Source organism: Trichechus manatus, unplaced genomic scaffold (assembly GCF_000243295.1).
Source record: "Trichechus manatus latirostris isolate Lorelei unplaced genomic scaffold, TriManLat1.0 scaffold00072, whole genome shotgun sequence".
Classification (NCBI taxonomy): domain Eukaryota; kingdom Metazoa; phylum Chordata; class Mammalia; order Sirenia; family Trichechidae; genus Trichechus; species Trichechus manatus.
Genome location: NW_004444008.1, coordinates 7,563,096 through 7,590,729, shown reverse-complemented (window position 1 = coordinate 7,590,729; position 27,634 = coordinate 7,563,096).

Below are 27,634 nucleotides of genomic sequence, written 5' to 3'. Positions count from 1 at the left end.
TGACCAAAGACTAGACGAGTGGTGGAATGTCATCAAGGACATCGTACAGGAAGAAAGCAAAAGCTCATTAAAAAGACAGGAAAGAAAGAAAAGACAAAAATGATGTCAGAAGAGACTCTGAAACTTGCTTTTGAAAGTCAAGTAGCTAAAGTGAACAGATGAAATAATGAAATCAAAGAGCTGAACAGAAGATTTCAAAGGGTGATTTGAGAAAAGAAAGTAAAGTATTATAATGAAATGTGCAAAGATCTGGAATTGGAAAATCAAAAGGGAAGAACACGCTCAGCATTTCTCAAGCTGAAAGAACTAAAGAAAAATTTCAATCCTCAAGTGGTAACACTGAAGGATTCTGTAGGCAAAATAGTAAATGAAGCAAGAAGCATCAAAAGAAAATGGAAGGAATACACAGAGTTGCTGGACCAAAAAGAAATGATAGATGTTCAGTCATTTCAGGAGGTAGCATATGATCAAGAACTGATGGTCCTGAAGGAAGAAGTCCAAGCTGCATTACATAGAATGGAGAAAAACAAGACTCCAGGAATTGATGAAAAACCAATTGAGATGTTTCAACAAACAGATGCAGCATTGGATGTACTCTCGTCTATGTCAAGAAATTTAGAAGACAGCTTCTTGGCCAACCTACTGGAAGAAATCCATATTTGTGCCCATTCCAAAGAAATGTGATCTAACAGAATGAAGAAATTATTGAACAATATCATTAATATCACACGCAAGTAAAATATTGCTGAAGATCATTTTAAAGCAGTTGCAGCAGTATATCAACAGGTAACTACCAGAAGTTCAAGCTAAATTCAGAAGAGGACATGGAATGAGGGATATTATTGCTGATGTCAGATGGATCTTGGCTGAAACCAGAGAATACCAGGAAGATCTTTACCTCTGTTTTATTGACTATGCAAAGACATCTGACTGTGTGGATCATATTGAATTATGGATAACATTGTGAAGAATGGGAATTCCAGAACACTTAATAGTGCTCATGAACAACCTGTGCACAGACCAAGAGGCAGTGGTTTGAACAGAACAAGGGGATACTGCATAGTTTAAAGTCAGGAAAGGTGTTCATCAGGGTTGTATCCTTTCTCCATACCTATTCAATCCGTATGCTGAGCAAATAATCTGAGAAGCTGGACTATATGAAGAACATGACATCAGGATTAGAAGAAGACTCATTAACAACTTTCGATATGCCGATGACAGAACTTTGCTTGCTGAAAGTGAAGAGGATTTGAAGCACTTACTGATGAAGATCAAAGACTACAACCTTTAGTATGGATTACACCTCAACATAAAGAAAACAAACATCCTCACAACTGGACCAATAAGTAACATCATGATTGTGATGGGTTGAATTGTATCCTCCAAAAATATGTGTCAGCTCAGGCCATGATTCCAAGTGTTGTGTGGTTGTCTTCCATTTTGTGATTGTAATTTTATGTTAAAGATTAGGGTGGAATTGTAACACCCTTACTAAGGTCACATCCCTGATCCAATGTAAAGGGAGTTTCCCTGGGATGTATCCTGCACCACCTTTTATCTTATAAGAGATAAAAAGAAAGGGAAGTGAGCTGGGGAGTGGAGGGATCTCATACCACCAAAAAAGAAGCACCGGGAGCAGTGTGCTTCCTTTGGGCCTGGGGTCCCTGCGCCTGAGAAGCTCCTTGACCAGCAGAAGATTGATGACAAGGACCTTCCTTCAGAGCTGACAGAGAAAGCCTTCCCCTGGAGCTGATGCCCTGAATTCAGACTTCTAACCTACTAGACTGCGAGAGAATAAACTTCCGTTTGTTAAAGCCATCCAATTGTGGTATTTCTATTATAGCAGCACTAGATAACTAAGACAATGATAAACAGAGAAAAGATTGAAGTTGTCAAGGATTTCATTTTACTTGGATCCACAATCAACACCCATGGAAGCAGTAATCAAAAAATCAAATGATGTATTGCATTGGGCAAATCTGCTTCAAAAGATCTCTTTAAAGTATTAAAAAGTAAAGATGTCACTCTGAGGACTAAGGTGCACCTGACCCTAGCCATGGTGTTTTCAATCCCCTCATATGCATGTGAAAAGCTGAACAATGAATAAGGAAGACAGGAAGAATTGATGTCTTTGAATTATGGTGTTGGCAAAGAATGCTGGGTATACACCATGCACTGCCAGAAGAACAAACAAATCTATCTTGGAAGAAGTACAGCCAGAATGCTCATTAGAAGCAAAGATGGTAAGACTTTGTCTCACATATTTTGGACATGTTATCAGGAGGGACCGTTCCCTGGGGAAGGACATCATGCTTGGTAAAGTAGAGGGTCAGCCAAAAAAAAAAAGAGGAAAACCTTCAGCAAGGTGGATTGACACAGTGGCTCCAACAACTGGCTCAAGTAACGATTAACGTGAGGATGGCACAGGAGCCGGTGGTGTTTTGTTCTGTTATACACAGGGTAGCTATGGATTGTAACCTACTGGACAGCGCCTAACAACAAAAACAACACGTGTACCTACTAAAAAAGGACACTTAGGCACAGCCTTGCATTTTTGTTGTGAAAAAGGAATACATTTTTTCCACAGCAAGTTGCTTCATAAACATGCTACGGGCCATATCTTGTTGACCTAGAATCCCCTTTGCGATGGAAAGCTGGTGATGGCCCATTCCCATGAGTTTCTTTTGTACCCCACATGTCCACTGTTCTCCCTGCCTTCAAGCTGCTTTTAATCTGGGCAAGATGAAAATATCTATATTTGAAAGCGCTCCCTTGGAATGCCACTGGATTCTAGAGAGAATTACTAATGGTAAAATTTTCATTTAAACAATGTAAAAATCAGGAAGGAAGATCAACATCTTAATTCAGAAAAAAAAATGCTGACACGTCATGTTTTCTTGGATAATTCAACTTTAGTGACTATTTTTAAAAAGCTAAATTTTCTAAAAACATATTTCTCTTTGAACAGAAGCAGTCTACATCAAGGGCTATAGAATTTTATGCAACATGACAGTGAATATTTCTTAAAAAATTAATGTTCATGCTGCAGTTCTATATTTCTTTTCAGGGTATTTTCCCCCTTTATAAATTCAAAGTTTAAAGGTTTCTAAAAACCAACTTGGAAAAACACTATTAGTCTAACTCTAATGTAGAACTTTCAAGTTATGTTAAATTTTAGGCCTAAAGGTTTCATTTCCATGCTTTCTGGGTTTAAGCCAGACAGACTCCAAATATTCACTTAATATGCTTTCTTATGGTTTAATGTGTAGTAATTTTAGCATTTTAGAAATTTATTTTTCTGAAAAATGTCTTTCCTTGATATTTCCAATGGGGGGGGGAAGATTTAAGTGCAAACCTACCAGTTAGAATTATGAACTTTATCAGTGTAATTTGAGGAGAAAAAAGATAATATTTTCCATGTAGTTTTTGTTCTATTTTACCTAATTTTCATCCCCAAAATTGAATAAAGGCATTAATAAGAATGATATGGATGTAAATTTGTATTCAAAATGTCAATTATGTTTCTAGGCAGAGAAGAAAGCTTTGCATCTGTTTGCAAAAGAAATGAAACATTGTTTTATTTCAGGGATTAGAGATACGGAATGAAAGGACAGAGTGCTCAGTGCCTGGTCTCCCCAGATGTGTTTTCATCTCTTAGGAAACGGCGCGGCCTCGAGGATGGGCTAGCAGCCAGGGTTAGAGCCCCTGTCTCTGTGACCCTGGACCCGTTTTATCTCCAGTCTGTGCTTTCCTTGTGTACAGCAAAGGTCATAGAGAGGGTGGGTCATTACCAACAAAAACATCCAAGAAAAGCGCCTGGCACATAGTGAGAACTCCAAGAATATACCCATCACTACCTGACCACAGCTGTTGCGTGTCCTCAATTCAATCCCAACTCATAGCAACCTTCCCTGTGGGACAGACTAGAATTGCCCCGGACGGTTTCTAGGCTGTAATCTTCCCAGAAGCAGATCATCAGGTCTTTCTCACGCTGAGTGGCCAATAGGTTCAAACTGGCTGACCTTTTGGTTAGCAGCTGAACGTTTAGCCACTGTGCCACCAGGGCTCCTGCCCTGCCTACTACCAAACCAAAGCCAAATCCACTGCATCAAGTTAATCCCAACTCACAGTGATCCCACAGGGTTTCCAAGGCTGTAAATCTCTATGGAAGCAGACTGCCACATCTTTCTCCCATGGAGCTGCTGGTGGTTACGAACCAAGGATTTCTGGTTCGCAGTTGAGCACTTTAAACACTGCACCACCAGGGCTCCTTCCTGCCTACTGTAGTAGTGCTAATTATTGTATTAGTACTACTGCATAGTACTAATGAGAAGGTAGAAACATCTTAAAAAAGGAAGAAGAAATGAGTGCTTAATGGTAAGAAATAACTCATCCAATTTCAAGAGGCAAGATAATGACACTGATCGTCTGTGTTTATAACAGCGTGTGTAGGGAATTACTTTTTATCGCCTTTCTCAAAATTGGTGCGCATTAAACCAAGGGGGGAAAAACGTGCTTTTTAACCAAAGTTTCCTGAAAACTTGAAAGGAAAATAAGAGTTAAGTAGTGAACAAACAAGCACCCAGTTTGGGATTAGATTTAGAGGTGAAAACTGCTCACATAACTTCCAAGAAATGTAAAAACCTACGAACAAACAAAAAATCCTCTTTCTGGTCCAAAAACATCTTTTCACCACGTTCTTTGATCTCAGCCATGCCAGTCTTTTTGAAGGATATAGGTATTCTTGGGAGATGTGTGTTGGTTATGAAATCACTGAAGATTTCACTTGAATCCACGTCTCAGGTTTCCTTTTTCCCTGCAGAGATCAGCTGTCCCCAGCTCAGGAATAGTGAAGGGCAGGCGGGAGGAGAACCAGCAGCCTGAGGTGCCAGCTGGCACATGTGCCAAGCAAAAGGCACCCAAGGTTACCGGTGTGAGAGGACCCCAGGAACATTGGCTTGATTGGCCAGAATTTACTTCCTATTTTTTTTCTGACAAGCATGCCTTATGGTAGCGGTTCTCAAAGTGTGTCCCTGAATCAGCAGCATCAACATCGCCTGGGCGCTTGTTGGAAATACAGATTCTTAGGTCCTGCTCAGACCTATTGCATTAGAGACTCTGAGCCTAGGGCCCAGCAATCTGTGTTTTAACAGCCCTCCAGGTGGTTCTGATATATTGGACAGTTGAAGAAACACTGCCTTAGGAATACATTTCTTTGACAGCCTGGGACTCGTTAACTAAATTTGCCTTATAGGAACCATCTGGGCCGTAGTAAATGTGGCTTCCCGAGACCACCCCAGGTATACCCAAGGAGAATTTCTGTAGCAGCATCTTTATTTTTTTTCTTTTTTTAAAAATGTACTTCAGGTGAAGGTTTACAGAACGAATAGTTTCTCGTTAAACAGTCAGTACACATATTGTTTTATGACATTGGTTAACAACCCCACGACATGTCAACCCTCTCCTTTCTAGACCTTTTTTCTTTTTTTTTTTTTTTGGTGAAAATATACATAGCCAAAGATACACCATCCATTTCGAAAATTTCTACATGCACAGTTCAGTGACATCGATTACATTCTTCCAGTTGAACTGCTGTTCTTACTTTAGATGAAGGTTTACAGAACAAAACAGTTTCTCATTAAACAGTTACTACACATGTTGCCCTATGACAGTGGTTAACAACCCCACTACATGTCAACACTCTCCTTGTTCAACCTTGGGTTCCCTATCACCAGCTTTCCTGTCCCCTTCTGCCTTCTAGTCCTTGTCCCTGGACTGCTGTGTCTCGTTAGTCCCATTTTGTTATATGGGGTGTAGCAGCATCTTTAAATTCTGTCATTTTTACAGGTACTCCTGAGATCAGGGTTACAAGGACTTAGTTCACAATTCAAAGCAAATACACGGACCGAAATTCTACCTTATCATTAGTACTATGCACGTATGTTGAGCACTACGTGCAGTACCCTCATCCTTCTCAAACTTCCTTAACATCTCTTTTATTTTATTGTTTCTCTTTCTTCTAGAGTTTCTCTTAATTATATATAGAAAAATAAACCTCTCCACCTGGGATTACCTGCATCTATTAGCAATCAAACATGAAATTATTTTGTTGAATCCTCGAATTATAAAACAGTTCAAAGTTGTGCCGTATTTCTCGTGTGAAAGTATCTGCTCCTTTATCTAACTGTATAAACAGGATGAGTGCAGTTGTGAAGGAAATAGGTTCATTGTGTAAGAAATGCTAGTACTGGAGCAGCTTCAACGGGAGACTCATTTGTATGGAGATCATTCTTGCTCTTGCGTTTCCTGCCGCCAGATCTCTCCTGAGTGTCAGATCCAAAATCCTAACAGCAAGTTCAAGATTATCTCGGACTCATGTTCCTGGCCCCACTTTAAATTCTGTTTTTCCAAAAGCAAGCATATATTCATTCCTCAAATCTGCTCCTTCTTCTGAATCCCCTTGTTCTAAGGATGCCAACGTTCTACCCCATTACATAGGCCGGCCTTCTCTGAACCATCTTTCTGAACTCTTTCTCCCTCAACCCCATGTCTGATTCATACTGTTGAATTTTTGCCTGCAAATATCAAAGTTTACAGTTTGTTTTCCATTAAGGGACTCTTCATTGTTTTGTCTATCTGATGAGCTCAAACATTATATCCTTTCTCGCATTTTCTGCTTACAGAGCAGGATTGTGTGGAACTAGCAATTTGCTTAAGGACATATATCTAGTAGGTGGAGAGTCAGGGTTTGAATGTGGTGCTGTCTGGGCTAAAGACTTCACTCATAGTCCATGCTTTGCACATCTCCAGCTGATGCCAAATGCTTCAGTTGTGCCCGTTATACAATCACAGCCGTGTTGGGGTGCAATTATCATCCTACAGAAGAGCAGTATATATCTGGGGTTCAAAGAACTTTATAAGTGGTCTTTATAATGATGTTTAAGTTAGAGATTTTGTTTTATATGAAAGAGTATTATATAAAAACTCAAAAGTCTGCAGGTGAGTCATTTCTCCATTGGGTTGTGTATCCAATAACTTATGGAGCTTTCTAAAAATACACATTCTTTCCCAGGATTTACCGCACACTCAAAAGGAATAAAAATTCCATGAGTAGATCAATCAGTGATGTAAAAGAATAGATATGCCAATGAATGGGATGTTCCCACTTCCAGGGCTTTCAATGTCTTGGCAAATATCTGTCTAATTCATCTATGGTGATGGTAGTAGTCGTGACTCAGTGAAACACCAAGGTACCTACTTCCCTGCGCATCCATGATGGCATGTGGTTTTAATATGTGTTTGTTGATAGAAGAATTTCTAAGAGAGTGTGCCACCACCTGTCTGTTTGTTGCATTGTGGTGGCTTGTGTGTTGCTGTGATGCTGGAAGTTATGCCATATGTATTTTAAATACCAGTAGGGTCACCCATGGCGGACAGGTTTCAGCAGAGCTTCCAGACTAAGAAAGACTGGGAAAAAAGGGCTGATGATCTACTTCAAAAAATTATGCAATGAAAATCTTACGGATTGCAACAGAACATTGTCCAATATAGTGCTAGAAGGTAAAATCCCTAGACTGGGAGGCACTCAAATTACACAGTGGCTGCAACAATGGACTAGAGCATACTAAATATCATGACCATGGTGCAGGACCAGGGGATGTTTTGTTGCACATCCTCAAGCACCTGTGGCAGAGGAAGTGGGCTGACAGGCTGCTGCAGGTCATGGCTGGCATTCACCACAGCAGCTGCTTGCAAGGTGATGAAATCCTGGCACTCGAGCAAGCTATGAGCATGCTGGAAGCGCACGTGGAGATGGACTAAAACTCTAAGCATCATGATGGGGTCGTAATGCGTCGGTGCTGACTCAACAGCAGCTAACAACGAAGAGAGCTTGCAACCCTCTCATTAGCTTCAGGTTGGACCTGTGCTTTTATCCTCATATGTTCTACCTCCCTTTTCTGTTTCCCTTTCCTCAACTGGATAGACAATTCTAGTTCTCTAAAGGATCATTTCTGTTTACAAACTTTGTAACATACAGAGCCTAGCTAGTGCAAAGTTTATCAACTGTGCCTTCCACCAATGAGCGTGTTGCTGCAGTCCTGGGCAGTGATGGCTTCTCGTGTTCTTGATGTTGAGAAGCCCTGTGAACGTACTACCCACTTCCCACCCAGTAAGGGCACACGTGGCAAGCGTGTTAAAAATGATCACGAAGAGTGTTAACTACTTACAATGGAAGTGGTGAAAAGAAGTGAGAAGATTCAGAAGCAAGGTCACTAGTATATCTTGTTTTCCTGTGGCATTTAAGCTGTGTGAGTGTTTCTCCATTTCTCCACTTGTAGGAGTATCATGCTGAATTGAGACAAGAGATCTCAATTCTTGTCTTGACTTTGCTTGCAAATAGTTGTGTGACCCTAGTCAACCAACCAGCTTTTCTTCTGAGACCCCAGTTGCTTTATCTCAATGTACATTCTAGTCTGAAAATACCTATTTCTATTTTAATTCTGAGAATTGTCTCAGGCACACCACAGCAGTGGCCACTTACCAAGAGTCCATTAGGATTCTTACTTTTTTTTCTTTCTTTTTTTTTTTTTTTTTTTTTCTGGAGAGATTCAGCATTAGGCAGCCCTTTCTATCACAGCCTCTATTACTTTGTGATGTACATTTCCAAGGAAATCTGCCATCATTTATTTCTTCGCTGCCAATATTAACTGAGGAACATTGTGCTGGATTCTAAAATCAATAAGATTGCTACAATAAAGGAACAGTAATTAAATACTTCGTTGACAAAGATAGTTTATCTCTAGCCACATGTTTTGGATGATCAAGCGCAACACCAACACACACAGGCACACACACATGCTCATATGCATATGAACATAAAACAATTGTTAGAACTTGAATTTTCTCAAGGTAAATAAATTCCATTTTGCATTCAGATTTTCTAAGATGTTTGGGGAGAAGGAAAATAACTGGCTGGATTATGTGCAAGGGATTCAACCTGTGATAAATCATTTAATTCTAGATGCTAGAGGGCAGGTAAGGCATTACAGAGTAAAGAACTGAGATCCAGGGAAATACATGGCAATACCCCAGCACCCACATAGCAGAGAAGGGATTGAAACCCAGATCTGTTCAGTTAAAGTAGGACACAATCTATGTGCATATTCTCTCCATGAGAATACTACATTTGTATTAGATCTGTATTTTTGTTTAGTTGCCATCGAGTTGGCTCCAACTCATGGCAGCCCCATGTTCAACATAATAAAATGTTGTCTCATCCTGTACCATCTTCATGATTGTTGGTATGTTTGAGTCCATTTTTGAGGCCGTTGGATAGTGCTTTCCAACCTAGGGGGCCTGTCTTAATTATCTAGTGCTGCTGTAACAGAAATACCACAAGTGGATGGCTTTGACAAACAGAAATTTATTCTCTCACAATCTAGGAAGCAAGAAGTCCGAATTCAGGGGATCAGCTCCAGGGGAAGGCTTTTTCTCTCTGTCAGCTCTGGGGGAAGGTCCTTGCCAACAATTTTCCCCTGGTCTAGGAGTTTCTCAACACAGGGACCCTGGGTCTAAAGATGCTGTCTTCTCCTGGCTCTTCTTTCTTGGTGGTATAAGGTCCCTTTCTCTCTCTGCTCACTTCTCTCTTTTATCTCTCAAAAGAGATTGGCTCAAGATACAACCTAAACCTGTAGATTGTGTCCCGCCTCGTTAGCATAACTGCCTCTGATCCTGCCTCATTAACATCATAAAGGTTAAGATTTACAACACATAGGATAATTACTGCAGATTACAAAATGCAGGACAACCACACAATACTGGGAGTCATGGCCTAGCCAAGTTGACACATGTTTTTGGGAGACACAATTCAATCTACAACAGGGCTCATCGTCCAGCACTGTATCAGAAAATATTTTCTCGTGCTCCATTTGGTTTTCATAGACTAATTTTCAGAAGTAGATGGCCAGCCTTTCTTCCTAGTTTATCTTAGTCAGGAAGCTCCACTGAAACCTGTCCCCATGGGTGACTGTGCTGGTATTTGAAATACTAGTGGCATAGCTTCTGGCGTCACAGCAACATGCAAGTCCCCACAGTACAACAGACTGACAGACGAGTGGTGGACACCAACAGAGTCCAGGCAATTTCTCTGTGGGGAACAAGTCAAGTATGGGACATCCACATATATCTGTCAATACAAATTATATTTTCAATAATGTAGTTTCATTAAAAAAAACTCAAATGGAAGCTATTGAGTAATAAATATTTCATTAGGTGTCTAATAGTCAATTCTGTTAGGAAAAATAAATAAAAAGAACACATGTGTTATAAAGTATTTTAAAATGAACACCCTTGGAGGGCAATTGTTTCTTTCAGGAACTCAATCAAGACCTATTGTGAAAAAGAGCAAGACCCTCAAGGAGATGGATTGGCACAGTGGCTGCAACAATGGACTCAAGCATAACAGTAATAGTGATGATGACGCAAGACTGGGCAGTGTTTCGTTCTGTGGTGCATAGGGTCGCCGTCAGTAGGAACTGCCTCGAGGGCACCTACTAACAACAGTTGCTTCCTGTTGTGCAACTTAGAGTTGGACCAAGTAGTTCAGTTTGCATTGGATTTAAGCATCGCTTATGGCAGCTCAAGCATGGGGACTGATTTGACCATTAGTCATGGTGAGAGGGTGGATTTCCGAGCATTGCTCAGTTACTTCTACTACAGAGTAAGCGAAAGTGGGAAATGGACAAGCATGCTGCCACAGCCACGTCTGCCCAAGTCCCAGGGCTTCCATTTTTAATGAAGATTTAAAGAGAATCCATAGCTGATTTAACTGGGAAAAAGATGTCCTCATCGAAATTAGCATTAAAAAAAAACCATTGCCGTCAAGTTGATTCTGACTCATAGAGACTCTATAGGTAGTCATTTCAACTGAAATAAAAATAATGCATTATTAAGTCAGAAAACTCATAGATGGGGGTAGCTATTTGGTGTGTTTCAAGAGACTAACAAACCACACTACTTTTTTAAATATTGCAAACATTGATGCAATTTGGCCCTTTCCAAACATTTCAATCATGCAAACACTTCGATTGTTTTCTTCAAGTTTGTACTTATTTTAAAGGAAAATCTTTGGAATCAATGCCTGCTGTGAAATGTATAGTTGAATGTTACTCCAACACCACATTACCCACTCAGCTTGCTGGTGCATGCATACGGCAACAGTCAGGCCTTTAGTTTCCTATGCATAGAGTTGGGCTTGGAGACAGACAGACAGCTGTAACATCATGGCTGTGGCCTGGAGCTATGATGTGACATCTCTGAAATGCCCCGAGTAGTTGCTTCTAAAACACTGAGTTTACTCTTCTCTAGAACTTATCACAGGACTTACCGGTTGCCACTGAGTCAGCTCTGAGTCATGATGACCCCATGTGTGTCAGAATATGACTGTGTTCCATAGGCTTTCTGGGGGCTAGTTTTTGGAAGCAGATCATCAGGTCTTTCTTCTGAGACTCCTCTGGGTAGACTTGAATCTCCAACCTTTTGGTTAACAGCTGAGCATATTAACTCTTTGCACAACTCAGGGGGTCAGTCAGGGGACTAGGCTATGATTTTTTCCTCATCGAATGTGAGCTCCTGAAGGGCAGGTACAGTTCTACATTTACTAGCCCTTGGCATAGGAATTACACATACTAGATGCTCAATACATACCCGACAAACAAGTAAATGAACTAAATACACACATGCAAGCGTTTAGTGCAGAACAGGTAGGATGTGATGGATCACCTTTGTGTGGCCTTTCTAGCCATGGTCTTATAACTCCTACCCAAGTGATCAGTCAGGACTGTGTGACATGGTAACTGTGGTCCACCAAAGGGATTGGTCGGTTTTTCCCATCTCACTGGGCTTGAGGTGAGACATCTCAGAGGCAGGGGAGAGAAGATTCCACCACCATCAGAGAAGAACACAGCCAGGAGCCAACATGTCCTTTAGATCTGAGATCCCTGTGCTGAGAAGCTCCTGGAACCAGGAGACAGAGAGAGAGAACTATAACACAAAAGGCAGCAGGAAGCAACAGTAGAGATTCAGCAGCAGAGACCCAGAAGCAGGAGATGGCGAGGCAGGCTTTCTGGCTCCAGGAGAGAGAAAGCTGAGCGCCTCTGGGGAGAGGCCTAGGGCCAGGGAGAGGCGCGTCTGCAAGCATAGCTGAGAAGAGGCGGTCCTGATGGAAGAACTGTATCCTGAGTGTTACCAAGCCTGAATGATAACTCTTTCTTCCCTAATAAACCTCATAATCGTGAGTATTGTCTTTGAGTTCTGCGTGGCCACTGCAATGAATTATCAAACCCAGCAGAGAAGTAGAGTGCTGTGGAAGGGATGGTTGGTGTAACTAGTAAAGATGGCATAGAGAGGAGGCATGTCTGACCTCTGCCTGGTAGGAATCAGCCTTGGGCTATTGGTCTTGATTCTCCTTCCTCCTCAAGAAATCAGAGGAGTTCGGATACTGCCCTTACACCATTTTTACAACAGGTATTCAACACATTTTAGTGACTGTTATTATTACTCTTTTCTTTATTTGTTTGTATAATTGTTGTATCAATGTTGTTTGGTGCTTGGCTGGCCGGTTACATACTTTTTATACATTTTTTCAGTTTATCTCATGAAACAGCATGGGACATGGAAGGCTTTAATAGTTAAGGCTAATGCTTCTTTATTTTCATGATCTCATTCTACTAGCATCTTTTCTTTCCTTTGTAAATCTTTTATGCCCGTCTCTTTTCATAACTACCTTGCTCTTTGGCCTCCTAGATTTTGCTTCCTTAAAACTACAGTTTGCCATTACCCCCCTCCCCACGCCCAGGTCGCAACTCCACCTCAAGATTCTAACTTATTTCCTTGACCCTTGCTGGAGAGAACCCTTTAGTCTCAGCTCCCTCAAATAATGTTGGCTCGGTAATTTTTGCTTGTATTTTTGGGCGAGCTTTTGTGGCTGTGCACGCTTGTGGGCCAAACACAAAATTCATTGCTGTCAAGTCAATTCCAACTCATAGTGACCCTATAGGACAGAGTAGAACTGCCCCATAGGGTTTCCAAGGAGCAGCTGGTGGATTTGAACTGCTTACCTTTTGGGCAGCAGCCATAGCTCTTAACCACTAAGCCACTAGGGTTCCATTTCCAGGCACTATTAAGGTCACTGGCCAGCTTGGTGGTTCTCTGCTTTAGGCTGGTTGCCGATATTATCCAATCAACTGTGGTCAGGACGGAAAAGAACCTATTACTACTGAACACGGCAACTTAGGGCTTCCGTGAAGGCAGAGGTTGCAGCTAATGTGGCTTTTAGCATGCCGTGGGCTCAATAGGTAGTAAGAAGTTGATTTTGCTTGCTATTCCTCATTAATGCATACTTACGGTATTTTTCATTAACTCTTTTTACTTGGAAAAATGTATCTGGTTATTTAAAATGAAAATTTCAGATCTACCTCCTAATAAGTGGTAAAGATAAAAACTGTTGTCGTTGTAAGTTGCTGTCAAATGGATTCCGCCTCATGGGAGCCTTATTAATAACAGAACAGAACCTTACCTGATCCTGTGCCAACTTCATGATTGTTGGTATGTGCAACGCCATCGTTTTGTCTATTGGGATGAAAATTAAACCAAGTAAATTGATAATAATGAGTAATGAAATGGTTCCTCCACAGGACGATTTCTCCAACATGAATGACATTTTTTTTTATCAAAGTAATATTTAATCTGAGTATTCTCTGATATTGGTCAAGATTATATGAAGGATGAACATCTGCACTATGTTACTTGACTAATTATGTATTATTCCTACTCCATTGTTTTCGTATACTTAAAGACAAGCATGTTATGAAGACAATAAATGATTTTATTAAGCTAGTCCATGTCTAGGAAGTAAACTTGATTCACTTGCTCAGTAAATATCTATTGATTTCCTACCATGTGTTTGACACTGTGTGGGTGCCAACAGTACATCACTCTATAGGATAGGCATACACTTTGTCTTTATGGAATTGTAAACAGATAGAAATAACCTAAGGGAATAACCCAAAATGTTCACAATGACATAAGGGGAAAAAAAAAGTGCCCCACAGTGTTGTTTTCAAGAGAAAAATATGGAAGCATTCTAAATAAAAAATTATGAGATTGAATAAATAATTATGGTTTACCTATACAGTGAATAGTCTGTCATCGTTATAAATTGTGACATAACTACACTTTAGTGACACTGAACAATGTTGGTGATATATTAAGTAAAATAAAAATATATTGCTTAATGGTATAATTCTCTTTTTATTAAAAGTCTATTTACATTTGTGTATATGCCAAGGGAAAGATATTCATCAAAGTTTTACAAGGTTTTTTTTTCTTTTACCCTGAGTGTTGGAATTATAGATGGTATTTCTTCCATTTTCTCTTTTTGCTTATGTGTAATTGCTATTTCTTTTACAACAACAATCAAACCTGCAAAAGCCGGAATCTATGTAAAGCAGAAACCAGTCAGAGAAGGAAAACTAAAATATTTTCCGCTAAAACACGTGATAGAAAAGTGGTAAGACTGCATCCTGTTAAAGGTGAAGACTTGCAAGACCTGAAAAAACAAGGCAGTCCCATTGAGTTCTGGTTCTCACAGGTTTCACTGTACATACAAATAATATAAAAGACAGCAATAATAAAAACAAAGAGCTAAAACAAATATAATAAGTACACCTTGTGACGGAAGCATAATCCCAGTGTGGGCACATGCAATCTCAGCCTATAGGATTGCACTCCTGGCCAGTAGCCACAACTCGTACCTTGCCTAGATATTTACATAGATTATCCCATTCCAGCTTCATATCTTCACTTTGAAGTTCATTATCAGTTTCATTTTCAAGATAAAGAAACTTAGGCACACAGTGCTAAATCAGCCCAATCCTTCCTTCATTCACAGGGGCCAGCGCCTGCTTTCCCAGCTCAAGCAAATGGCTCCTTCCCACACACCCCACTCCTGTGGTGAAGTTTCTGCAGCCCTTTTCCCCATCAAAATTAATTTCCTGATATTCCAACCCTGCTAATGATATGCGATGCTTTAATACAGAGTGTATACATGTTAAGCTTTCTCTTCCTTCTCGTTTTTTTAAAGATATTCTCACTTCCTCAAGACATTCAGAATAAAACCTAGTTACGTGGGATTTTTCAGGCACTTTAAAAATGCTTTGAGGGGGCCATTTTGCAGGACTTCTAAAATTATAATCTGGGAGCAGATTACGGACATGCCTAAATGGAGTCCCACCTAGCATTGTTCTCTGTTTCATTTTTTCCAAGCCACGGTATGTATCATTTGCCTGGGACTCAGTTACTAAGACATTTTGAGTATCCCTATTCCAGACAGAAGGTAACACTGGTTTCAAATAAAATATAATGAGCTATTTATTAGGGAAATAGCAGCAGAGACATAGGAATCAATGTCTACAGTCCCCAGCACAAGGAGATTTCCAACAGACAGTCAGGGTTGCCTTTATCAAGCTCTGTCCTAGAAATATTTATTTTTATTTTTTTTTTGCCAGAGACACCAGTGTGTTTCCAGAACTTAAATAAAATGCTGCCCATGGGGATTACGGCAATTCCAAAGTTGGAATTAGTCATAATAGGCAAGTGAGACAGATCAAGTCATCTGTTTCCAACGTGACAATGGTCGGTTCTGGAATAATATCTTTCTGCAGAAATTAGAAATTATGAGCATAACATCCCTCCATAAGAAGAGAGATGATTGCAAATTGTTCTAACAAAAGTGATTTCCTTTCTATTTCATGCATACGATGCCCATGAAGGCTGATGTTTCTTTCGCTGCCAATCTTTTATCCAGCACTGGCACTGTGTCCCCCAGGAAAAATAGCAAAAGCTATCAAGACTAGAATTGCATCCTAACTTTTATCGTGTAGGTTGCCAAAGGCCGCCGGGTTCCTATTGTGCAGAAACAAGGCGGTAACAATGTTGGAGCAATTGGAGCTCGCACGACAAGGCCGCTAATTTATATGTGCAGGGAGAGCTGGAACTCTCAGGCTGATAATAGCCGCACGGATGCGTCCACACTGGAGGCAGGGTGCGACATACTGTGTAGCCATCTAATGCTAAGCGGCCGGAGCAAAGGTGCTGTTCCGAGCCATAATTTAAAGGACTATGACATGAAAAAAGTGTTAGGATGTTTAACTTATAGGGCATCGAAATGTCATAGACCCAAGCAAGTTCCCATTACCAATAACTCAGGTCCTCTGAAGGGATTTGACATTCAAAACTGATGAGCTTGGGTCTCTGGGGCCTGCTCCGACCTAGCCTCACCCAGGCCACTTGGTAACCCGAGTGGCCCAGGGGTCACGCCATGATAGCCCTCTTCAATTTAAAGAGCAGTTTCTCCCCGGCTGCTGGAGTTCTGACTCGGCACAATAAATTTCCAAAGAGCATAAAGAGCCATCTAGTGTATATCAAATCAATATCATTGTGGCTTGCAGCGATATCTGAGGCTACAGTTCACAAAATAAACTAGGCCAGGGGCTGGATTTCTGCCCTTGGCAATCAATCAGGCTCCGGGGTCATGGATTTTAGTGTAAATTAACACAGCTGAAACCTTTGCGTTCCCCAGACGATGATATAATACAGCATCTGCTTCTTTCTTTCTTTTTTCTTTTTTAAAGCCTCCATTTCATTGCCTATGTTCAGAGGTGATGTTACACTGAACAGGAATAATATAAAGCAGTGATTAGGAAGGTGGTGGAAATCGTACAGTAAAGCATTAATATTCTCCTGACAAATACGCACGAAGCACGTTAACTTATGTAAATAGTTACAAAGCAGGGGGAAAGAATATAGTCACATTGGAACCGATTGAAGTGTATTAGACTTTCCAAAATTGACCTCGTCGGGTAGATTCTACTAATTATATCAGATCACCATATGGGAATAAGGGAAAAATGAAACGGCAGCTACTTTGTTGTAGAACATTCCTCCCAGTTTTCAGTATTGCCCCTTGACTGTGAAGGACCCAGTAGGTGTCCCCTTGAAACACATCCAAGAAAAAAAAAGGCAGTGAGGCACCCCAGAAATCATGAGATATATCTCTCCCCCATAATCTCCCATCTTGGAGAATGAGTGCTAGCTATCAACTCCCTTGTTTGTTGAAAAAAGAGAACTGATCCAGCCCTGTAGTAAAAAGTATCCATGTGTTTCCAGAGAACAGTTTACAATGACATGTAATGTACAACTGCACGTGGAGAACCGTAAACAATAGTTTTAGAAGAAATTTGCAGGTTATAGAAAACTTTACAAACATAATGAGTTGGATTTGAGGGAGGAGGGCACGCATTTAATTTATTTTGAAGGAATATAGCAGACCATCACACATCTTTCCATACTCCTGACAATATTATACAGTCTGTCAAATCCAGTTGCACATATACAAGTGATGCACAGCATAGAATGGATCACATCTGGCCTGGGTCACTATCAAAACAGGGTCCCAATTGTTGAATGAATGCTTTTTATAATTAAAATATTTTATAATTTATTAAAATACACACCTGTGGGTAAGGTCACGCTTCTTGCAGGATCACATAGTTAGGAATCTTGCAGTGATTCTTGGGGACGGGGAACTGCCATGTACAAGAGCCTCCTCAGCTTCCATTTCCCAGCTGTAGGCAAAGGGTGGTGTCTACTGCTGGTACTTACTTTTCTAGTGCGACAGTGTGAGAAGCAGCATGTGGACAGGTTATACAGCGGGATGTCCACACCAGGCATTAAGATGGTTATTGTCAACCATACACATAGACCTTGGTCCCTTTTCCAACTTCCACAGAAGCATAATTAAACCCTCTTCATGACTGCAAACCAAGAGATATTTGGGGTGGGGAGGGGCTTCAATATGATAATATGGCTGTAGTAGTCACAGACTTAAGACATATTTCTAAAACAAAATGTCATTAAGCTGAAAATTCTTGAGGCTGTCTCAGGAAAAAAAAAAGCAAATAATGACCTAAACCAAGCAGAAGAAAACAACCATAACACCATAACAAATATAGTGCCTTCTGAGAAGAGTTAAAAATCAGAAGAAAACTCAATGAGAAAAGGGCAACCCAGGCCACAGGTGACCCTCAGTCTGTTGCAAGGAGACAAGATCTCCGCTGCCCCAACAGCTCTGAAGCTCACAGTGAGCATCTTTGTCAGTAGGTTGTGTCCATAGTCGAAGCTCTGTTAGCCACGTTGACCTCATTGTTTGTCCTCTATTTGGACTGCAGAGTTACAGAAAAAGACACATACTACAAGAGGCCACATCCTTGTCAGCTCAAATTAGAAGTTGAGCGTTGACAATAATACCTTCGACAGCTTAATTTTTGCATCAGAGACACACACGGGTTAGCTTAAGTTCCAAAGTTGTCTGGCGATCATGTCAACACAAATGGGATTTCTTTAAAGCAGAAAGGCTAAGTGATGAGGATTCTAAGAAACTCACTGAGAAATAAAAGTTACAAAATCCATGTTCACAGACGATCTGTGTTTAAATCAGCAAAGACGCAGAGCAAGGTCATGGGATTGATTTCAAGTTAGGTGTTACAATGAAGAAAGACTAAAGCTAATTAAAGCCTTGTTTCCTTATTTCCAAGGAGCGCTAGTGGTGTGGTAGTTAAGCGATCAGTACTAACCAAAAGGTCGGTGATTCGAACCCACCAGCCACTCTACAGAAGAAAGATGTAGCAGTCTATTCCTTAAAGATTTACATCCTTGGAAACCCTGAGGGGCAGTTCTACTCTGTAGGAATTGACTGGATGGCAATAGATTTTTTTTTCATTCCTTATTTCCACATTCCGAGGTTTCTTAATACAAGATTCTATAGGTCTGTCATACTCATGGCCAAGAAGAGAGTTAATGCCATTTTTGGTTTATACCTCTCAGCGTTTTAATTACGAGGAGGAGCTGGAGCACAACAGTGGGATTGCAGCCAACACTCCATTGTTCCACTTGGGAATTGTTACCATTACTTAACAGGATAAAGATATCACAAAAACTGTTCCTATGTACATCAGAACTGTGCCTTTTCATTGTCTATTCTGCATCTTAACCAAACTACTGAATGACTGATTGTGTTTAACTCAGTTGATTGTTAGTCATGGTGATTTAGTTACCCTGTAGACACAGCCTCAGTAGAAAATGCCAGTCAAATGAGTTCTTAGCCTAATGTAGACCAAACAATTGCCTGAGTGATAGCAGGAGATTTTTTTGTTTTTCATTTTTATACCAGTGAATTTGGCATCAGATAGAGAAAGTTAAGCTACAACACTTTGAAACTTCCTTGGAGAAGCTCTTCTTCTGAGCCAGTAACCATCAGAAAACAAAAAAGAAGAATTGTGTCAATTACAGAGTCTTGTTTTGTAATATGAATTCCGAAAGATCTTTGGAATCAAATACTATCTTTTAAATAAGGCGCATATCATGCAGAAGACGTCTTATAATCTTTGTGAGTTTTCTAGCATTTGTAAAAACAGTATCACATGAATCCTTTTGCATCTAAAGTGCATGAGGTGATCTTTAGGCCAGGTCTTGTCCAAGAGACTGAATGACTGGGTAAGAAGTGGATGAAGGAAGCAAATGCATCCTGGCAGTCAAGGAGCAAACAAGGCTGTTGTTGTTGCTGACATCAAGTAAGCTCAGAATCATGGCGGCCTCATATACAACAGAAAGAATGTTGCCCTGTTGTGAGCCACCTTCATGATCATTGGTATGCATTGTTGTGGCTAGTGTGTCTTTGATTGCCTTCCAACCTAAGGGGCTCATCTTCCAGAACTTTAAATCTACCTACTGACATGGAGTTGACTCTGACTCATGGCGACCATACAGGACGGTGAAAATGGCATGGGGGCAGTGTCTACCTCCTCCAACCCCACAAGAGAGAAGGAGAACCAAGATCAAGAGTGCAAGCTGACTCCAATTGAGGTGGAAGCCAGACAAATCTCCTCTCTCTGCCGTCTTTACTAGTTCTGACACCAACCATCCCTCCCACAGAACTCTACTTCTCTGCTGGGTTCAGTAATTCATTTCAGTGGCCATACAGAACTCACAGACCATACTCATGATTATAAGGATTATTAGGGAAGTAAGTTACAATTCAGGCTCAGAAACATTCAGGATACAGTTCTTCCGTCAGGACAGCCTCTTCCCAAATGTGCTCTCAGGCATGCCTCTCCCTGGCCCTAGGCCTCTACCCAAAGGCACTCAGCTTTCTCTCTCTGTGGGCCAGGAAGCCCACCTTGCCATTGCTGTCAATTCCCTGCTGCCAGGTCTCTCCTGCCACTGTTTCTCACCATCTTCAGGGTTAAAACGTGCTCTCTCTCTCTCTGTCTCTGTCTCGGTATCCTGCTTCCAGGAGCTTCTCAGCACAGGGATCCCAGGTCCAAAGGACTTGCTCTTTGTTCCTGGCTGTTCTTCCTTGGTAGTGGTAGGATCCTCCCCTCTGCTTAGAATTGGCTCCCTTTTAAGACAAAACTGATCAATCCTTTTGGAAGGCCACAATTACCCAATCACACAGTCCTTCCCAATTACCTTGGAGGGATTTACAAGACCATGGCTAGAAAGTTCACACAAAAGTGATCAACAGCACTGCAAGTGCAGAGTAGAACTGCCCCATAGGGTTTCCAAGGCCGTAATACTTTATGGAAACAGATTGCCACATCTTTTTCCCATGGAGCAGCTGGTGGGTTTGAATTGCCCACCTTTAGATTAGCAGCCTATTGCTTTAACCACAGTGCCACCAGGACACCTTCCAGCAATACATATTGAACAACATTTTGTTGTAATCCATAGAGTTCTCATTGGCTAAGTTTCAGATGTAGATATTGTTGTTGTTAGGTGTTGTTGCGTAGGTTCTGACTCTTAGTGACCATATGGACAACAGAACGAAATACTGCCCAGTTCTGTGCCATCCTCACAATCATTGTTGTGCTTGAGCCCATTGTTGCAGCCACTGTGTCAATACATCTTGTTGAAGGTCTTCCTCTTTTTTGCTGACCCTCTACTTTACCAAGCATGATGTCCTTCTCCAGGGACAGGTCACTCCTGATAACATGTCCAAAGTACATGAGACGAAGTATTGCCATCCTTGCTTCTAACGAGCATTCTGACTGTACTTTTTCCAAGACAGATTTATTCTTTCTTCTGACAGTCCATGGTATATTCAATATTCTTTGCCAACACTGTAATCCAAAGGTGTCAATTTTTCTTTGGTCTTCCTTATTCATTGTCCAGCTTTCACATGCACAGGAGGAGATCAAAAACACCGTGGCTTGGATCAGGTGTACCTTAGTCCTTAAAGCGACATCTTTGCTTTTTAACACTTTAAAGACATCTTTTACTGCAGATTTGCCTAATTCAGTGCATCATTGACTGCTGCTTCCATGGGTGTTGATTGTCCATACAAGTAAAATGAAATCCTTGACAACTTCAACTTTTCTCCATTTATCATGATATTGTTTATTGGTCCATTTATGAGGACGTATTTTGTTTATGTTGAGGTGTAATTCATACTGAAGGCTGTGGTCTTTGATCTTCATCATTAAGTGCTTCAAATCCTCTTCGCTTTCAGCAAGGTTGTGTCATCTGAAAATTGCAGGTTGTTAGTGAATTTTCCCTGATGCCCTGTTCTTCTTCATATAGTCCACCTTCTCAGATTATTTGCTCAGCATACAAATTGAATAAGTATGGTGAAAGGATACAACCCTGATATACACTTTTCCTGATTTTAAATGATGCAGTATTCTCTTGTTCTGTTTGAACGACTGCCTCTTGCTTTATGCACAGGTTCCTCTTGAGCACAATTAAGTGTTCTGGAATTCCCATTCTTTGTAATGTTATCCATAACTTTTTATGATCCACACAGTGGAATGAATGTCTTAGCATAGCCGGTAAAACACAGGTAAAGATCTTTCTGGTATTCTCTGCTTTCAGCCAGGATCCATCTGACATCAGCAATGATATCTATGGTTCCAAGTCCTCTTCTGAATCCAGCTTGAATTTCTGGCAGTTCCCTGTTGATGTACTGCTGCAACTGCTTTTCAATGATCTTTAGTAAAATTTTACTTGTGTGTGTGATATTAATGATATTGTTCCTATTTCAGTTAATACTTTCCCTATAGAATCTTTCAACATTGCAACTTGAATCTTGAATATTTTCTTCAGTTCTCTCAGCTTGAGAAATGTGGAGCATGTCCTTCCCCAGAAGAAGACAGCCAGTCCTTTCTTCCTAGTCTATCTTAGTTTGGAAGCTCCACTGAAAAGTGTCCATCATGGATAACTCTGCTGATATTTGAAATACTGTGGCTTAGGTTCCAGAATCACAGCAACAGGCAAGCCGCCATGGTGGAACAAACTGATAGATGGGTGATGGGCAAACAGGACAGAATCCTGCAAATAGTTAGCAACTGGAAATGCAAGAAAAGAGGTCAAACGACCCAAAGTCAGCAGGTAGATTGGTCAAGAAAGGTAGCATGATGAACTCTCAACATCCTATCAACCTTCAAGAGCTAAACTCTTGAAACCATCCTTGCTTCTTTGCTTTCTTAAACATACTAAGAAGAAAAGACATCAAGATATTTAAAATAAGAAAACCAAACCCTTTCCCTCAAGTCAATTCCAACTCAGCAACGCCACAGTCGGAATTGACTTGATGGCAAAATGTTTAAAATATATTTAGAACCCACTTAATTCTCTCCTCCCCTACAGCTATGAGCCTGATCTGAGCTGCCATTGCACTTTGCCTGGATGAAACTAGTGGGTTCCTAAATGTGCTCCCTGACTCCACCCTTGCAGGTCTGGAGACCATTCTTGGTGTAGTACCCAGAGTGAGACTTTTAAATTGTGCATGAGATTGTGGCTCACGTTGTTTCAAACTCTGCAATGGATTTCCTTTAGATTCAGATTCAAGGACCTATCTTGGGTCCTCATAACCCAAAGCCCTGCTACTTGCCATGGTTCCCAATCTTCTCACCACATTGGCCTCCTTGTTCTTCAAATGTAAGGGATGGAGTTCTATTTATGACCTCTGCAGTGACTATTGAAACCAGTTGCTACTGAGTCCATTCTAACTCATGGTGACCCCATGTGTTTCAGAGCAGAACTGTGCTCCATAGGGGTTTTCAACTGCTGTGACCTTTTGGAAGTAGATCTCTAGGCCTTTCTTCTGAGGTGCCTCTAGGTGGACTTGAACTTCCAACCTTTTAGTTAGCAGCTGAGTGCTTAACCATTTGAGCCACCTAGGGATTCCTGGGATGGTCAATACATCTACAGAAATTCTTCTCCCCAGGTAACCTCATGGTGAATCCCTTTATCTCCTTCAAAGCCCAGTTTTTCAATGAGAAAGTTAAAATTATGAGCACTGCCCTGCCCCAGCTCTCCTGGCACGTCTGTTTCCCATTTCTCTGCAATGCTTATCACCTTTAAGATGACATGGTGCTTGTTTATTAATCTCATTGTTGCTGATTGTCTGAACTCTTCAGGAGAATGCAAACTCACTGAGGGTGGCTCTCTCTTCCTGGTTTGTTCACTGGTGTATCCCAAGGGCAGTTGCTCATGGAGGCAATTAGCCACACATTCCATATCGTCCTCCTATGCCTGACTCTCTGTCTTTCTCTGTTGATCCAGGCAAATAGGACCCAATTGTTGTGACTTAGATGGCCACTTGCAAGCTTTTAAGACCTCAGTTGAACTGGCAAAAGTTGTATGATAGATATATTTACAACAATGACAAAAAAAAAAAGAAAAGAAAGAAAGAAAGAGTAGTTGGTGAGGCTGCTAATGTACAACCGGAAACCTCATGGGATTTGGTTCCTTAGTTTGGAGGTTTAGGGTCATGGTTTCATGGGACATCCCCGTTAACTGGCCTAATAATGTGTTTGTGTTTCTGTTCTACCTGGTAGTTCTTTGCATGGTGCCTATGGTTTTAAAAGCTTACAAGTGGCCATCCAAGGCACAACAAATACTGTACTGAACATTTTTAAGGTATGTGTGTGTACGTATATGCCCATTCAATATTTATACTTTGCGAGAAGGATAAATATTGGAAAAACATTAAATAGCCTCAACTAAATAGACTGGCATTAAGATTTTCAGTAAAAAGTACATATTCAGCCTAAAAAAGGCATCATTTCTGTTTCCATCTTGTTTCAAATACTCTGATTAGGCAAAAAAAAAAAAGAAAAAAAAAGATAAGGAGAATTGATAAAAAGAATTGTCAAGAAGCTGTCTATTTTATTATACTATTTCATTTATGCAGAAACACCTTCATATCCAATTCATGATAATCTTCATGTACAAAAGTTCATGTACAAAAGTTATTGGCAATGCACCTATGAAGAATAGTAAGATGAAACGTGTGTGTTCAAGCACTTCCACCCTTTATTTCTACAAGTTTGAATGACTTTTACTTACCTAAGTTGGTTTCATGAATTAAAAAAAAAAATAGACTCATTCTGAGCTATGGAAGAAATATGTAAAAATCCAGACAGGTACAGGGTGTGTGTAAAATAGCTGAGCGACCCTTTACGGTACTCAGATATGGTGCCATCTGGGTGGGGTTGATTTGTTTCTCCACATAATGGCATAGTTTCCAAATTTTTTGAGCGAAAATATTTACATTTGACCCGAATATAATTAGAAAATCACTGAGCTGAAACACGACATAGGGTGTGCTTCATTATAATTTCTGCATAATACTGCTCACATTTTCCACGTGGTAATTAGGATGCATTAAGGACGAATGATTCCTTTGGGGCTTATTCTGGAGACTTTTCTTCCAAATTCATGTCAGGGGTCACCCAGGGCAGGGAACAATGAGTGTCACTAAGGAAGACTGCAGAGAAAAGCTTCTGAAATGAAACAAAAGTTGGGAACCCAAAATGTGGATGTTTAAATTATCCGAGCAGAATACTGATAGGGCAGGGACTTACATTTATCCTTTGCTAAGGAAAAATAAAATCAGCCTATGCTTGTACTAAAATAAATGCAAATTTGGACAACAGAAAGGTATAGTTGATATCCGCAGACAAAAGAATATTGTCCTAATTTCACAATGAAGGTGGAAGTTAGCAAATGATTTTTCTTTTTTTAACTGTATTGTACTTTAGGTGAAACTTTGCAGTGGAAATTAGTTTTTCATTCAAAAATTTATACACAAAGAGTTTAGTGGTATTGGTTGCAATCCCCATAATGTGTAAACACTCCCCCCCTTTCAGCCTGGGCGAGTTCCCCCGTCCACTCATCCAGTTTTCCTGTCTTCTTGTCTTTGCTTTTGGGTGGGTGTTACCCATTGGTCTCATATACTTGACTTAACTAAGAAGCATGTTTCTCATGTATGCTATTGTTTTATAAAACTAAAAAAAAAATAAAAATAAAAACCAAACCTGTTGCCCTCAAGTTGATCCCAACTCATATAGGCCTATATAAACTTTAGCTGAAAGTTGAACTACGGAAGTGGCTTCAGTTCTGAGTTACCAAGGTGTCCAGTGTCCATAGTCTCAGGGATTCCTCCAGGCTCTGTCAGACCAGGAAGTCTTGTATTTTTTTTTTTTTTTTTAATTTGAATTTTGTTCTACATATGTCTCCTGCTCTCTTTAGGACCCTGTATTGTGATCCCTGCCAGAGAAGTCAGTCGTGGTAGCTGGGTACCATCTAGTTCTGCTAGTCTCAGGCTGGTGGCAGCTGTGGGTCATGTGTCCATTAGTCCTTTGGACTAATATTTTCCTTGTGTCTTTTTTTTTTTTTTTAATTCTCCTTTGCTCCAGACAGATGGGATGAATAGATGTATCTTAGAGGGCCACTCACAAGCTTTTAAGACTCCAGATGATATTCACTAAAGTAGGATGTAGAATATTTTCTTTATGAAATACTTTATGCCAATTGAGCTACATGTCCCCTGAGACTATGGTCTCCAGTCCTCAGCTCCAGTAACTTCATTCCTCCGGGTGTTTGGATGTGCCTAGGAAGCTTCTGTGACTTTGCCTTGGTCAAGCTATTGACATCCCCTAAATTGTGTATTGTCTTTCCCTTCACCAAAGCTAACACTTGTTTGCTATCTAGTGATTTCCCCTCCCCACCCCTATTCTCCTTTGCACCATAAAATATTTTGTTCTGATACTATTTATCATTACTATCATACAAGGTAAAATTTTGCTGAAGATAATTCGAAAACAGTTGCAGTAGTACATTGACAGAGAACTGCCAGAAATTCAAGCCGTATTCAGAAAAGAACATGAACTAGGGATATCTTTGCTGATGTCAGATGGATCTTGACTGATAGTATATTGTTTCCAAAATTCTAGTCTAGAGTGCTGCATAATGCTGAGTTTACAGTGCCTGGAGCTTAAAAGTGGACTTCAAGGGTGAATTCAGAATGCTGAAAACAGCTACCCAGAGATACTAGAGCCCCCTATGCCAGCAGGAAAGCTCCTTCTCAGAGGACAGTGACTCTGGAGTTGATATTTCTAATTCTTAACATTAAACCTGGAGGTGGGGAACAACCATAGAATATAGACTGTTGATACATGGAGATTATTGCATTCTCTGTTTTTTCTGTTGTTGTTGTTACGTGCTACCGAGTCGATTCTGACTCATAGCAACCCTGTGCATAATAGAACAAAACGCTGCCTGGTCTTGCTCTACCTTCACAATCGTGGCTATGTTTCAGCCCATTGTTGCAGCCACTGTGTCAATCCATCTCATTGAGGGTTTTCCTCCTTTTGAATGACCCTCTGCTTTACCGAGCATGATGTCCTTCTCCAGGGACTGGTCCCTCCTGATAACATGTCCAAAGTCCATGAGACGAAGTCTTGCCATTCTTGCTTCTAAGGATCATTCTCACTATATTTCTTATAAGATAGATCTATTCATTCTTCTGGAAGTTCATGTATATTCAATATTCTTTGCCAATAAATTTAATGTTTCAAATGCATCAATTGGTACATGAAGAGTATTGCATTTTCTGTACTTTTCTAGGTGTATATATATATAAACACTGCAAAATACACCTGTTGTTTTGCTTATTCTCATCTAATTTATAATGGGAACAAAGGATCCAGTTACTGAAGGAGCTTGCACCTACTCTGGAGGCAAAGCCTTCACGTTTGGTGTGGAAACATTTAGGAATTACTTGTGCAAGTAGATTTCTGTGAGCCATTTATGAGGCTCTATCATTCTCAGCTGCAGGCAAATTACCATCCTCCAAAATATTATTTCTCACTTCAAATTCTCTACCATACTTTTCCTGACAGGTGGGTGGCACGTACTTTTAGACTAAATAGGAAAAGGCATTTTCTTTTTGTTTTCACTCAAACAGCAGAATAATACATTTTAGAAATAACCAATTATTGCAATATCTTGGTGATTTTCATCATCTGTGAGGACAGGGCTGATTCATAGTCATTTGAAATGACAAAAACTATCTTCAAAATATCATTTGAGTATTTCAGTGCTTTGCCACCAGTGCATCTAATAATATCTATTTACCTATGTAATTATATTTATTTACTTTTATAATTAAACAATACAATTTTAGAAACTGAGCTTAGCCTTTAATTGCTTTGGATGAAAAATGGCCACTCCA